General features: G+C 37.0%; 1 long non-coding RNA gene across 1 annotated transcript; it reads right to left on the bottom strand.

Moving 5' to 3' along the window:
- Positions 1-7746: 7746 nt before the first annotated feature.
- LOC145212368 (uncharacterized) lies at positions 7747-8498 on the bottom strand. Its single transcript, XR_013856682.1, has 3 exons — positions 8453-8498; positions 8017-8214; positions 7747-7831 (listed from the first exon to the last, which is right to left on the bottom strand). It is a non-coding gene; the product is annotated as an uncharacterized LOC145212368 (long non-coding RNA).
- Between the last annotated feature and the right edge of the window lie 5632 nt (positions 8499-14130).

The raw sequence follows: 14130 nt of genomic DNA, 5'->3' as shown, positions 1-14130 counted from the left end.
TTGTTATCAGCAAACTATGTTTGCGAAAGCCACTACCCAGGCAGCCATAATTAATCAGCAACGTCGCTACTTTAATCGATGACAAGTCAAATATTTTCGACACAACCCGTACCAACGACCTTTGTTTTAATTTCGCCGGTGAACTTTGGGTTGGATTCGTATCACAAAAACAAGTTGCTGGAAACTTCAATGCAAATGAAGCTAAAAGCTATTGTCTATTGTGCGTGTTGTAAAGTACTTTTATCCCATTATAAAGTTGGTGCTTCACTTTACAACGTGGTCTCAAAACCTCAGCTTTGCGCAAGTCAAGAGTCAAATCGCAAGCACTGTTGCCTGCCGTCTATTTGTCAGCTTTTTGTAGAGGATCGCCAACAATTAGGAGGGGTTAATAGGTAACAAAAAACATCAATACGTGAGTCTTGTTATAAAACATGTACCAATTTGTTAAAACAAACTAGTCCATAGCAGGAACCTCGAACGAGAAGTTAAAGTAGTTTGTACCGTGTATTGTTAATTAGTCTAACACACAAAGCAAAACATGGCATAAAAACAACTAGTTTTCCGGGCAGAAAATAATTACAAACAATATATTAAGGTATTAGGGCCGTTTATCGTGAACAAACGTTTAAACTGCATTTTATGCGAAGTTATAGACACCGCGTAATACGTGGGTCTCAGGCGTTCCAGGCCAATTTACTTGTTATTTCCACATTGTAATGTTTTCGCGTGCGAACATTTTTGTAAGTAATGGTGATTTGTGTCAGCTTAATCTAAATAAGACGGATTTTTGCATGTAGGCGGAATATTAACACTTGTGCATGTCAACAAACTGAAAAAAGGAATGTAATAGTTCAAATTAATATGACAAGTACTTAAATATAGGCATGCAAATCTATGGCATGCCATTAAAAACACTTGCGAGGGGTTGCCGACCTTATGTGACTGCATATTAACATACTTGGCGAAACTGGTGAAGCGTTTATCAGCACAAAACGAAAGTCAAGTACCACGGGGGCGTAACTCGGGGTAAAGAAAGGGTAAAACCGGTTAACCATTATCTTTGGACGTTTATCCGAAATTCGCTAAATGTAGAAAACAAAGGGTTCGAAACTATGTTACAATGAAAACGACAAGTTGTCATAAAGCATAAGGTGTCGTTATTAACGGCAATTGATTTGTTATTCCTTAACAACGGATGACGTTGGTATATCCACACACATAACGTTTATTGGCGATAGCAAAAAAATAAAATAACCAGTTTTATTTTTCAAGAACCAAGGGTGTTTGGTCATGAAATATTTCAATCGAATCGTGTGTTTGTTCCAAAAGGATTGCTGCACCACAATTATGGTGTCATAACACATACTTTATTTGCTGAAACAGGAGTAATCGAAACAGAACGTATGTTATTGTTTACAAAGTTATACTCAAAAACAAATAATACTTTACTAGGCAATCGGCTAGATAAAAAACGTTGATATTAAATGACGATATGCCAGAATATGCGTAAATTAACATGCAATTACATATCATTATTTAGCTCCGAATCAAAAAATAAGAATTGCACCCCGCAAATAGGAGTAAATTGTTGCAGAAACACAGCAGGTGTTCGGGTATCGAAGCTACGATATCATATTATCCCATTGGCGCAATGTGTACCTGTCGTGAGAGAAACTGTCGCAAAGCAGACGGACAATGTTTACCATCAAACAATCCACTACCGCCTGCGACGTGACGCTGGTGTTTACTGAAATGGCGGCAAGCTTTCATCTCCTTGTCGAAATATATATTTCACATCTGGCGCAAAGGTTTAATTTTGATCACCACATTCCTTTGTTTGCATACATATTTCACAGAAGCATATTACACACTTGGCTAAAAGACGATTCAAGGTGAACTTTAACGTTGAGTCAGATCACATAAATTTAAGTCAACGAGCTTGTTAGTTTTTTGTATTTGTTATCAGCAGTCAATGTGTGCGAAAGGCTCTTATGACCCAGACAACTAGATTAATCAGCAAAGTCGCTACTATCACCGCTGACAAGTGAAATATTTTCAACACAACCCGTACCAACTACCTTTACGATAATTTCGCCCGTGACCTTTGGATTAACTTTGTATTGCAAACAAGATTTGCTGCAAACTTCAATGCAAATTAGACTGAAGTCCAAACTGCGCATTGTAAAGTGCACTTATCCCGTAATCACCTTGTTGCAAGTGTTTACTGCGCAACGTGGCCTCAAAATCTAGGCTTAGCGGTGAGTCCGTCAAAATGCAAATCACTGTTGCCTGCCTTGTATTTCGCACATATTTGCTTTGTAGCTGGGGATCGCCAACAATCAGGGGAGTGAATAGGTACCATAAGTACGTCAATATGTAGGTCTTGTTATAAAACATGTAAAAGTTCGGTAAAAAAACTTATCGTACTAGTAATCACAAAACAGACAGATTTTTGCATGTAGGCGGAACGTTAACACTTGTGCATGTCAACAAACTAAACAGAAAATATAAGATGTTAAAATAATATAATAAGTACTTCAATACAAACACCGAGGTCTATGCGTGCCATCAAAATTTACTTCGCGTGCCAGAGGTTGTCGAGTCCTGCATGTTTACATACTTAGTGAAAATGCTGACGTGTTTACGACGAAAGTCACGTATCTGATGTCGTACTTGGGAGCAAAGAAATGTTAAAACCGTTTGTTCGACAACTTTTGACGTTAATCTGAAATTACCTAAATGTGGATAACAAAGAGTACGAAACCACGTTGTATTACAAACGACCAGTAGCCACTATCCACCGTGCATACCTGAACATCGTTTACGATAAGTTAAATTGGACGTAATCTCACGCGCAAATATGTCATGTTAGCAATATTGAATTTGTCGCATAAAGTTAATTCGCTAGCTGTGACCTAAAACAAAAGTTGTTACCTACGTACGATGCGTGTTAGCTAAATGACAGCGATATTGGTACCGTAAATTACCATCAAGCTCTCGTAACAACAGCGAACGTTAATATGTCCATTGTTCAGACAATATAAAATTTGTTGATTTTAGCAGAAAAGAAAACAAACAAACAAATGAATTCCTTTTTTTAAGCGACAAGGGTTTTCAGGCAAACTATTTTGCTTAACGGATTTGAACGCTTGGAATGCTGCATTCTTCAAAGTATCAAAGTAATCAGTTTCTCGTTTACGACAACTTGTGTTGCTTGAAATAATGTCATATAAAATCAAGTTCTGGAATCGAGTGAATTTGTTAAATTTTTCTTCATACATTTATCTTAAAATAGTTTTGGCGTTAAGTGGATTTGTTTCACAGTTCAACCACCATATATTGTCATGGAAATTTGATTAGTGAAAAACGATTTTTTCGATACGGTATATTTGGTCAGAGTTCCCAATATTTCTCAAAGTGTTTTCCCAAACTTTATTTAACGAAATAAAAATAAGTAAAATGTTGTGACCAAGGTACAAGACCCGTAAGCTAAATTGAAAGAGCCACAAGCTGTTAGGCATTTTCTGATGGATAATTCAGCGTGCTTTTTTCAAAAAAAAGCAGGACGTTGCTGTGTACGTATGATATCTAACAAAATGTTGACTCTACAGGCCATGTTTGCTATACGGCTCTCTGTGACCAAATAAGGAAGAGTTGACACTAAAACGCTGGTACAAGGTCGACCAATGTTTCAATACCTTATTTGGTCACAGAGAGCCGTTTAGCAAACATCGTACAGAGGTCGACCACAAAATGCGCAACTTAATTGTAAACATGAACACGTACAAGCACCGAGCTTGAAACATTGACAGCCGAGCGGTAAAATATGCATAAATGTAAATAGGAAGTGTTTTTTATCGTATACTCAAGTATCTGCAAACCAATCTTATTATGAATTATAAATTTAATGAATTAAATATTTTACTCCGTGTATATAAGCTTTGCCAAATCGAAATTACAACCACGGTTGACTGCACGAAGTTCGCCCGCTAAAACCATGCTGCTTCTGTAGTCTACTACCCTAAAAATTAGGCTTTTCTTTTCCAAAATTCGAGACCCTAACACCTGTCGTATCATTGTCGTCGTAAAGACCAGCGGGATAAGCAATCGTATTTTACAACATTGGTTCCGACACGTAGCATACATGTTTATCGCAACAAAAATAATGTTTGTCTATTAGACTATTTTAGGTAAAGCAGTTGATCGTTGGGCATTTTAATCGTTTTTACATGGAGAAAACCAATAGCTGGATTTGTGTGAAGTTTTACTTTTTTGAAACAATTTCCCCCGTTGACCTGACGTATTAAATATGCTTTTTGATCTTAGGATTGCAACGATTTTTGAAAAAAGAAACTGTTGCGCCATAGGGACCGAAAATATTTGACTGCAAACAATGTGTTGAAGTCGGCTCAGTGTCACAGTATCAATGTAAAAGCATAGAGCCAATAAATGATAAGCTGCAGAGAGTGCACACTGTTTCGACCTATAAGGTCTCATCAGTGCAGCTGGTGACGAGAGATCGGCCGCATTGGCTAGTGTAGCCATTCAACGGCACTCCAGTTTGTTGGGAGCACAGGGTACAACCCCATGCATCACCTAGTCTGTGCGATGCCAGCACAGATGAAACTGGCTCACAATGACCAAGCAACTGCTTGGGAACCACAGTGAAGTCGGCTCAGTGTCACAGTATCAATGTCAAACCATAGAGCCAATAAATGATAAGCTGCAGACAGTGATCCAAACTGCAGACAGTGTGTTTCTCCAAATTTTCGACTCTGATCCAAACTACACCAATAAATGTGGGTACTAAACGTTGTATGCAAATGATTTCAGCTAAAACTCGTTGATGCAAAACAAACAACGTTTAATATAATGTCGCGTGAACCATCGCATAAGAATGATTGGGCTGAAAAAACAACTCACAACATTTACCTGGGTAGTAGTTGGAATGCCGTTTCTTGGGAAGAAAAATTGCCTGGAGAGGAAAAAATTGTTGTAACGTGACTGCGTGGTGCATGATCATCAATCTGCGTATGTTGTGTTATATGAATATGGTAATTCGGTATACAGTACTGTTTTTTTTTATCACAACAAAGTACCATAGTTCTTTAGGATTACATTCACACTACACAAATGCAAGTCACGTAGCATGGAAAGACGAAGCAAGTTTTGATTATGGCTGATCATTCATAATAAATTGAAGGTGGCCTGAAGTGGGTGTGCCAGCCATATAAATGACTGAGCGTTGAAGTTTAAAAAGTGAAAACAGAACTACGATTGGGTGATAACATTTTAGACAAGAAATATGTTGAGTTAATAATATTCGCAATCTGCAAAATGAATGCCAAACGTTTTTCGTTTTGATTTTCTGCGGCAGTACAGAATTGAACACTACGTTTACCTATTTTGTGCTGACCGCTAACGGTATACAAATGTGAACACTACGTTTATCTTACTCCTTTAGGAAAGAACCTAATTGCTGATGTAAACTAAAACTATTACAACGCCAAACACAATAGTTGAATTCTCAAGTCTTTAATTTGTTTTATGTATATTTGTGCTGTTTATGTACTGTACATATATAGTAAACCATGATCAACTGTACAGATGTAAAAGGTGTGAAATGGCGACAAATGGAAATTTAGGTCGATAACTAATAATGTGATGATGATGAAAGAATGCAATCACGTGATGAATTAATAGTCCGAGTGAAAGTCCGATACAAATGTAACAAATGTTTCGAAAGCGCGGCTCTCGACTTATTTAAAAGTTTGCTTTTGCCCATCGAAGTAGTTTCAGTTTGACACCTCTGCGTTACAGAACCTTAGGCGCAACATATTGTCTCATAACGCATACAAAATAACATGTCAGAATAAACACGACAAACTGTAAAAACAAGATTGGAAGTTGTTCCAAAATCGCTTTCCATTTTTGCAAAAAAAGTAATAAGTCAAACGATTTATTGCATAAAAGTGTCTTGGAAAATCGTATCACTTTAAGGACTAGCACCGAATGTACAAATCAAGACTTTTTAAGAGAGATTAATATGCTTATCAACAGTAAAAATGACGCAAACGTATCGGGAGGTAGTGAAGGAGAATGGGGCAAGCACAGTAAAAAAAACACAGGTAAAACAAGTTTATTTTTAAACCGGTTATTGATCAACTCATGTGATACAGCTAATAAAACGTAAGTTTACTAATAAAGTAATTCAAAGGAAACTCAGAATCAAAATCACAAGTAAACTAAAAAGTATACTTCTGTATATCCAGGATGGTTAAAACATTTAGCAAGGATAAAACAGTTCGACCAATGTCCACGTACGCGCATTAGGCAACATTTTCCATCATATTTGTAGCAAATCCGTCGTCTGTGTTTGAACATATTATTGTTAAACAACAACTTTAGAGAGTGAAAAGCTAACAAGTCGTCCACCAAAGTGTGCATCGTAATTATTTATCACTAAGGTTCAGCTTATTACCGAGACTTGGACATACGGTTTAAGCAATAATTTGAATACAAGAGTATCGATCTTAAAATTAATTATCAATGGTGGAATGCAAAAAAAAATACTAAACAAATTAAAACACAAGTATTACCAGTTGATACGGTGCTATCAGATCCACTTAAATTCTTGTCTGCACAGAAAACAACCATTGTGTAGTTAGGAACTTAAAAAGAGTATTGTATTAGATATACCTCATGCATGTCTGTATGTAACTTAGTACCACAACATAAAATAACCCGACATAGAAGCAGTTTGCTGGTGCGTATGTTAGAGAAAAATGAAAACGATAAGTTAATAATATTACGGTTTATATGTGTGTGTTTTTTCTGTCTCACATATCTACAACATTTATAACATAAACAAAACTTATCATATAGGACCAAAACCACAACACAGTGCTTAAGTGCAAAACCAAATCCGATATTTACTTTCAGCTATGTCGTTTGTTAGTTCGCACAACGGATATTTAGTATTTTTTTTCTTTGTTTTATTCTTATTCTGTCTTCTCTGTTGTATCTTCCAAAATCCGAAACCGATCAGAAGACATAGTACAAATGCCACACCAGCGGCAGTTCCAACTATCACACCCACAGGATATTTTGAAGAACCTGAACAAATGACTGAAATTAAGCATAAATATATGCCACAGTGCAAATACTAATATTATTGAATTGTTTTTACTGCTCTAAATGTAACATAAACGCTTGTTCAATTTATTTTGTTAATCTCCACGCCATTTAAATATTTGTAATTTTTTTGTAAACATGCGGTGCATTCTAAAATAAACAGGATCGCTTGGATCACTTGGTACAGAATTAACACAGCTTGGTGCACCTTTATATTGCTTGGTGCACCTCTATTCCACTTGTTGCACCTCTATATCGCTTGGTGCAACTTTATATCTCTCGGTGCAACTATACTTTGCTTGGTGCACCTGCATAAAGCTAGACGTATCCTTACCTAGCGATATAAAGATGCACCAAGCGATATAAGCGTGCAGCAACTGATATAAATGCACACAATGCGAAATAAAGTTGCACCAAGCGATAAAAGGGTGAACCAAAGGAAATAAATGTGCACCAAGCGATATAAATAAGGTGCACCAAGTGATCATAAGGTGCGCCAAGCTGTGTTCATAATGCAACAAGCGATCAAAGTGATCCAAGCGATCCTGTATATTTTGGATGCACCCGTAGTCACTGCAAATAAATGGATTGAATGCCGCATTACCAGGTTTTGTTTCAGTGAACGTGGGAGTGTAGGATTTGGAATCGAGTGCAGTCGTTGGACTTCCAGATGAACGCACCTCCGAGGGTAAAGTGTCTGCAACAAATTGCATAATATTGTCAATAAAATATCCTGAAAATTATTGACTACACATTCAATTTGGTTTCTAAATTAAAAGTATTCTTTCAAAAAATATAGTTCTTACTTTTTTGTGATCAAATACCATGGCTGGTTTTGTCGTCTAATTAATACTTGAGAACTTACACATTTCTGAAAAATACCTAATTCGTTTTTTTGTGAACCCGCAGTGGGTACATTGCAAAAATGTGTCACATTCCATGTAGCATTAGCTTGACAAACAGCAATCTGAGATGTTTCCTGATAATCTGGTGAGATGCATGAAAATGTATGTGTGCTGTGGTAACCCTTGTTTGCTGGAACATTTTGGACAACTCCTGGAAGGGTAACATTTCCGCATTCTAAAAAATTAAAAACGTTTTATTTATTCATGTTCATAAACAAATTACTTGTGTACATTTATCTAGGCTACACTACTTCATCTGACCATATAACCTGTGTAACTGGAAAAAAACACTTCAAAACGGCGGAAAAAAGTTTCTATATTTGTTTGTGGCAAACAACCACCTTTACCCTGTTTGAAACCACAACAACAAAACCTTGTAAACAAACAACATATTTTCTTTTTAGCGATGCTACCTGTGACATGTAACCTGGTGTGATAAATGTTATGATCAATCTCCCACATAATGCTATGATAGAGGGACTTAAAATGGAAGATGTCAACTTGAACAATATGTTGTTTCATGCTGTTTGCCTCTGTCACAGAACACCTGCAATCAAGACACTCGTGCAGCGAAAATAATAGATTTTTTCTGCACCGGTATAATCTAAAATGGAGTATAGCGTACACAGAGCGGAAACTATTGTATGAGTTTGCAGTTGAAATCAAATATTGGGCACAGTGCAAGAATATTGCGAAACAACGCTTGCATTATTTTTAGTCAGCCCTTTTTTAAAAAATTATTGCTCCATTCAAGGGTGTGTGTTGAATGAGTTAAAAATGTACAGATTAGTCTTATTTCAAAAGATGTGCTTGACACCGGTTAATTACATAAAATAAACTATTTCGTTGTAAAAAAAAAATAATTTTATATGTATACCTTAAATACATGTCCGATACCGATTTGTTGAAGCAATTTTTCAAACCACCCTGTAATACGGCAAATCCGATCATCTAAAAAGTTGTAATAAAGACATGGTCTAGATCTGGGGTCAGCAAACTGCGGCCTGCCGGCCCGCGAGGTCATTTCATCCGGCCCTCGACCACACTTTTTTGGCTTGCCAAATCGTACTGATAACTTTGTAACACTCAAACATTAATCTACTCCTTACGAAAGTTTTACTGTCGCGATAAGTAAAATTGAAATTTCCTAGTTACATAGTATTGCAGCGTCCAGGATTGACTCAAAGTGTTACGTCACAAACAAGTGTTAATTGTGCACAAACAATTGCCTTCGTTGGTTACTTGTGACGTAACACAAGCATTGCTCTGAAGATGACCAGGTTTAAAATGGGATTGTAGAAAGACCATATTTTGTCTCCCCTATAAACTTCGCCTCGAGGTCTAAGTTTGGAAAAACGGTGCTGGGGTATGTACACTATGCGGCACGCGCGAATTATTATTGAACTTATCCGGCCCGCAGTAAAAAAGTTTGGTGACCCCTGGTCTAGATATAAGCGTAAATATATATAAATGAAAAAATGTGCTTGCAACATCAATGATTCTTCGCTTTTTTGCATGTCGCACTTTTTTCAAATTTAACCCCAACCATTCGAAAAATGGTTGGTAATTGTCAAAGTAATAGCTCACGCCCCTAACGAAAAAAATGTCACTGAACAAATGTTTTTATCTTACGTCGTCGTAGGTGTTTTTATTTAGGTACGCTGTTACCACATGAAAGCTTGGTGAAACGTTTGAAATTGTTGCAGTAACTGTTCCGGGTGACCCATTGGCCTGGTTTGTTGAAGGGTAAACTGTAAAGTTGACATTAACTCCTGAAAAATATAACGTTAAATTAGAGAAGTAGCATTCTTGGAATGTATAGGATTCTCCAAATAATGCCCCATTGATTTTAACAAAAAGAAGGCAATTGTTTGCGCATTATCGCAATTTTATCTTGTCTATGATGTAACAAACTTTCCTTAGATGCGTTAGAAATAAACCACTTATCTACACCAATAATAGAAAAATATAATGACATAGTGAGTTGTATTTTCGCTTTTTCTTTGGCAAGTTGATCGACTATTTTGTATTGCAGAAAATTAAAAATAACACCGACGACGGTTATAATCCCTGCACCAGTGCTGAATTGTATATTTGAATAAATATAGATAATTCACCCACGCATCGAAAGTATGAGTTTTGGCTCGTTAAAAATGCGCGTCCTCTTATTTTTTTGTAGTCTAGTATCTAGATTATATTCATGGAACCTGAGGTCCACTGCAAGAATTGGTTTGAATAGTCGATGTAGACATGATTTCGTTAAAAAACATATTATTTCCAGCAATAAACAAAAAGACAATCCTAGCAATGCGTGTAATGCAAACAACCTGTTATTTTGATATGAGTATTTGACAAAACTATGACACTTAGATAACAGACGGTAAAACGTAGACCATTGGTTCCCAAACTTTTTCATATTTTTTTTAAAACGGTCCCTTTGCCATTATTTCGAGGGCTCGCGGTCCTTAAGCCTAAATGAGTATTTCATAAAAACGAAAGTTGATTGCAGGATTTTAGCAAGTTAAGCAAAATTGCACATAAAATCATTCAAAGACAGCATGTGACATCACAAACAGGACAAAAAACATTACGATTGTGCGCGAACAATTGCATTTTTGATAGTTGTCATTCAATAAAGGCCATTGTTTGGCAATGGACACAGTCGATTCTCAATTCTACTTTGATTTTAAACTTATTTCGTGGCACAAACTGACGCCAAATAAGATTATAGAATTACTTTAACCGCTTCGCGGTCCCCCCAAAATTGCCTCACGGACCCCAGTTTGGGAACCGCTGACGTAGACCAACCTTCAGCAACCAGGATTCCAATGAACGCCACCAGTGTTAAACATTTACACTTTTCAAATATGCGCAGCATAATAGTTGTAATTTGGACACTGTAAGTTGATTTACGGGTTCGGTTTCTTGCCCAACTCCAACCCTCCTTCTTTACACGGGCTTGGGACCGTCCATGGCGAAGTTAATCAACTTACAGTCATAACAACTTAGTTGAATCACCGCCGAAAGTATCTGCAAAACAAAACAAAAGCTGTTTGGGGTTTGTATTCAAAAACATTGGGTTTAAACTTGTGAAAAAGTTTAATTCGGCGTTGAAAGCTTAATCAGCTGGCGCAACATCTTATTTTTTTTTATTATTCTTATTTTGCGCAAGCGTATTAAGGTATCTGGATGCTAAAGAGAACCAAAAAAAAAAAATTCGGTACAAAATGATTTCTATCGATTTTCTTTTATATATTTTTTCGTCGTTTAGGATTTCTTTTAACCTTGGTTACAATTGTGGATATCTGGGATATAGTTGCTAGTTTGTCTGCTACAATGTCACCGAGCAACGCCACAACTGACATGTTTAAATGACAGTAATCCTGCAAATAGTCCTAAAATATCGCGTGATAAAATATTTCCGCTGTAATAACGTTTGAAGATAAAAAAACGTTCGTTGGTGCTAAAGACACATTTTTTAACGACTTCGAGACTGTGTAATTTATTGCTTGTAACTCTTTTGTTATTTTCATCAGTTATAACACTTTTTGTTCTTGACAGATTCTGTCCCATGCTAAACAATATTAACACACTGTTCTATTCTGCCCATTATGCTAAACCAGCGGTGTGCAACAGGCGGCTCGCGGGCCACAATTCGGTCGACCAAGCTATTTAGTGTGGCCCTCCAACACACTGATTTCAGAGAAAAACATGAAAAACAAAGAACATCATGATTAAAAAAAGCTCAAACGACTAAATATGACTCTGACTGTATCATACATCAGTTAGAAAATAAACGACATCATGATTACAAAAAGCTAAACGGCGAGGTATTGGGACATTTTCACTAGATAGATGTTGTTCGTCTCGCAATGTTAAAATACACAGAAAAGAAAAAAAGGCACAGTGTTGTAACAGACGGGGAATGTTTGACAACAAACAACAGATATTCCTATGAACGTGACACTAACGCTGACCTGAATGTCAGCAGGGCGTTTCCGTACGGTCATACTTTAACACGGTCGACTACCCAGGTGGAAATGTGGAGTAATGGTTGGTAGGTGGAGCATCGTGGATTGACATTACAAATAAACGCATATATCAAACAAGTGATCACGTGATCGCATGAACGTTTTCTTCACCCTTTGTGTACATTATTAGTACTCAACCGCAATTTTGATTTGTTGCTATCTAACACCTTCTATCCATTTGTAAAATGAAATGCGGATTAGTTAAAAGCCTCCTAGAGTGGCAATAAAAGTTTCCATTCACACAGTAAAGTATTCAGGCAAATCAACAGGTTTGTTGTACAGAGACATAACCATAACAAAATGTTTCCCTGCAAGAGCAAGACATGCATTTGGTAATTTTGTAAAGTTGGCCGATGCTAACATGAATTACGATGTTAGTATGTCATCCTAAATCTTCATCATGTTTTGTACAGTAGGGGTGGCAACAAGCTGTCAAGGGGTGATACAATAAAGAAATACGTGTACTGCATTAATATGAGAAATTATACTGCATTAAAACAACTGATTTACCAACATTAGAAAGTTAACTTTACAACATAACAAAGTTAAGAACTTGTTTATTTTTTATGTCTCTCAAAACATTCAACTTTTGTAACCATTGATTATTTCTGCAAGCAGAATTTTTGTCCCATACGCGTGTGAAATTGTTAACAATGCATTTTATGAGATACCCGTGCAATAATAGTTACCGTATATACTCGCCGATAGGTCGCGCCACCGTATAGGTCGCACTATTAGTTTTGTGTTAAATTGGCCGAATGGGCAGGAACTTGGCCGAATGGTCTGGCGTGCCTGACCCACATACAGACATAAAAAAAACCTTGATCGGGATTCTTCCCCAGGATTGTCCTGGGTTCGAACCCCGTGAAAAAAAAAAATTGGCCAAATGGTCTGGCGCGCCTGACCCATATACAGACATAAAAAAAAACGTGAAAAAAAGTGTAAATTAGAGTTGACTCGCACATAATTCGCACCGAAAATCTAGGGATTTAAAAGGCCCTTTCCCTAGCTCTTTTGCATAAATATCTGGTGCAATTGGTTGTTTTTTAGCATTGAATTGCATTGCATTAAAACCCCAAAACTATGTTTTCTCAACAAAGCGGGAAAATCCAACGCACGCTGAGCCGTCGCATGTGCGTGTGGGCTCATGAAACTGTCTCGCATTGGTGTGTGCATGCACGAGCGCATGCACCCGTATTCGATAGCACATTTCCACTACAATTTGCGTCTATAACGCGCACCTTCAATTTTTTATTAAAAATTAGTGTGAAATTTTGCGTGGTATACTCGAATAAATACGTTATATCCGCCAAATAATCCGACCGGAAAATACGGTACTTACAATAGCCGAAAACTTTCAATTTTGTTCCGACTTGGTGGCGATTTGCACTTATGTCGAACGGATAGGTCGCACCTACATTAAAAAAAATGAAAGGAAAAAAGTTGCGACCAATCCGCGTGTATGGTAGGCCTACCTTTGTTTATTTGTAGTTTGAAAATGCATTAAACAAGCTACTTGTTGATTAAACGTGAAAATAATCTTGGGAAGATACCAGAAGAGAAACTACGGGGCGAGCGCAGGGCAGCCAAGTGTAAGGCCAAATAATTTAACACGACCCAAAAACTTATTTAGATTTACCTCTCCGTATACAATATACGCTGTTACACATTACAAAATACACATCTACATGACAATATTTAGCAGCTGTAAACGTTTCGTTCAAATCCAACAAAAGTGCATAAACGAATTTTAAGAAGCTCTGTCCCCTTTAGCGACCCATTTTATTGCGTGTCTTGTCCTTACAAAGTAGGTTCTAACATGAAGACAGGCCTAACGTAAATTTTGTTAAAACACCTCTTTCTAACAGAAATAGGATTGACAGCTAGGTGACCTGACCGAATGTCTATGTATTATTAAATTATCATGTCAAATTAAGGCTAAATTTGCATTTGCTAATTACGTGCGGTCGCTTGCTAAATATAAGTTTGCAAAGCATTAAACAGAGGACACCAAAGGATTGACTGCAGAAAATGTCTACAGTGTTCCAACTGATTGTAAC

The sequence above is a fragment of the Phallusia mammillata genome, chromosome 2 (assembly GCF_965637545.1).
Source record: "Phallusia mammillata chromosome 2, kaPhaMamm4.hap1.1, whole genome shotgun sequence".
Lineage (NCBI taxonomy): Eukaryota > Metazoa > Chordata > Ascidiacea > Phlebobranchia > Ascidiidae > Phallusia > Phallusia mammillata.
This window is presented reverse-complemented; position numbering and strand designations above follow the sequence as displayed.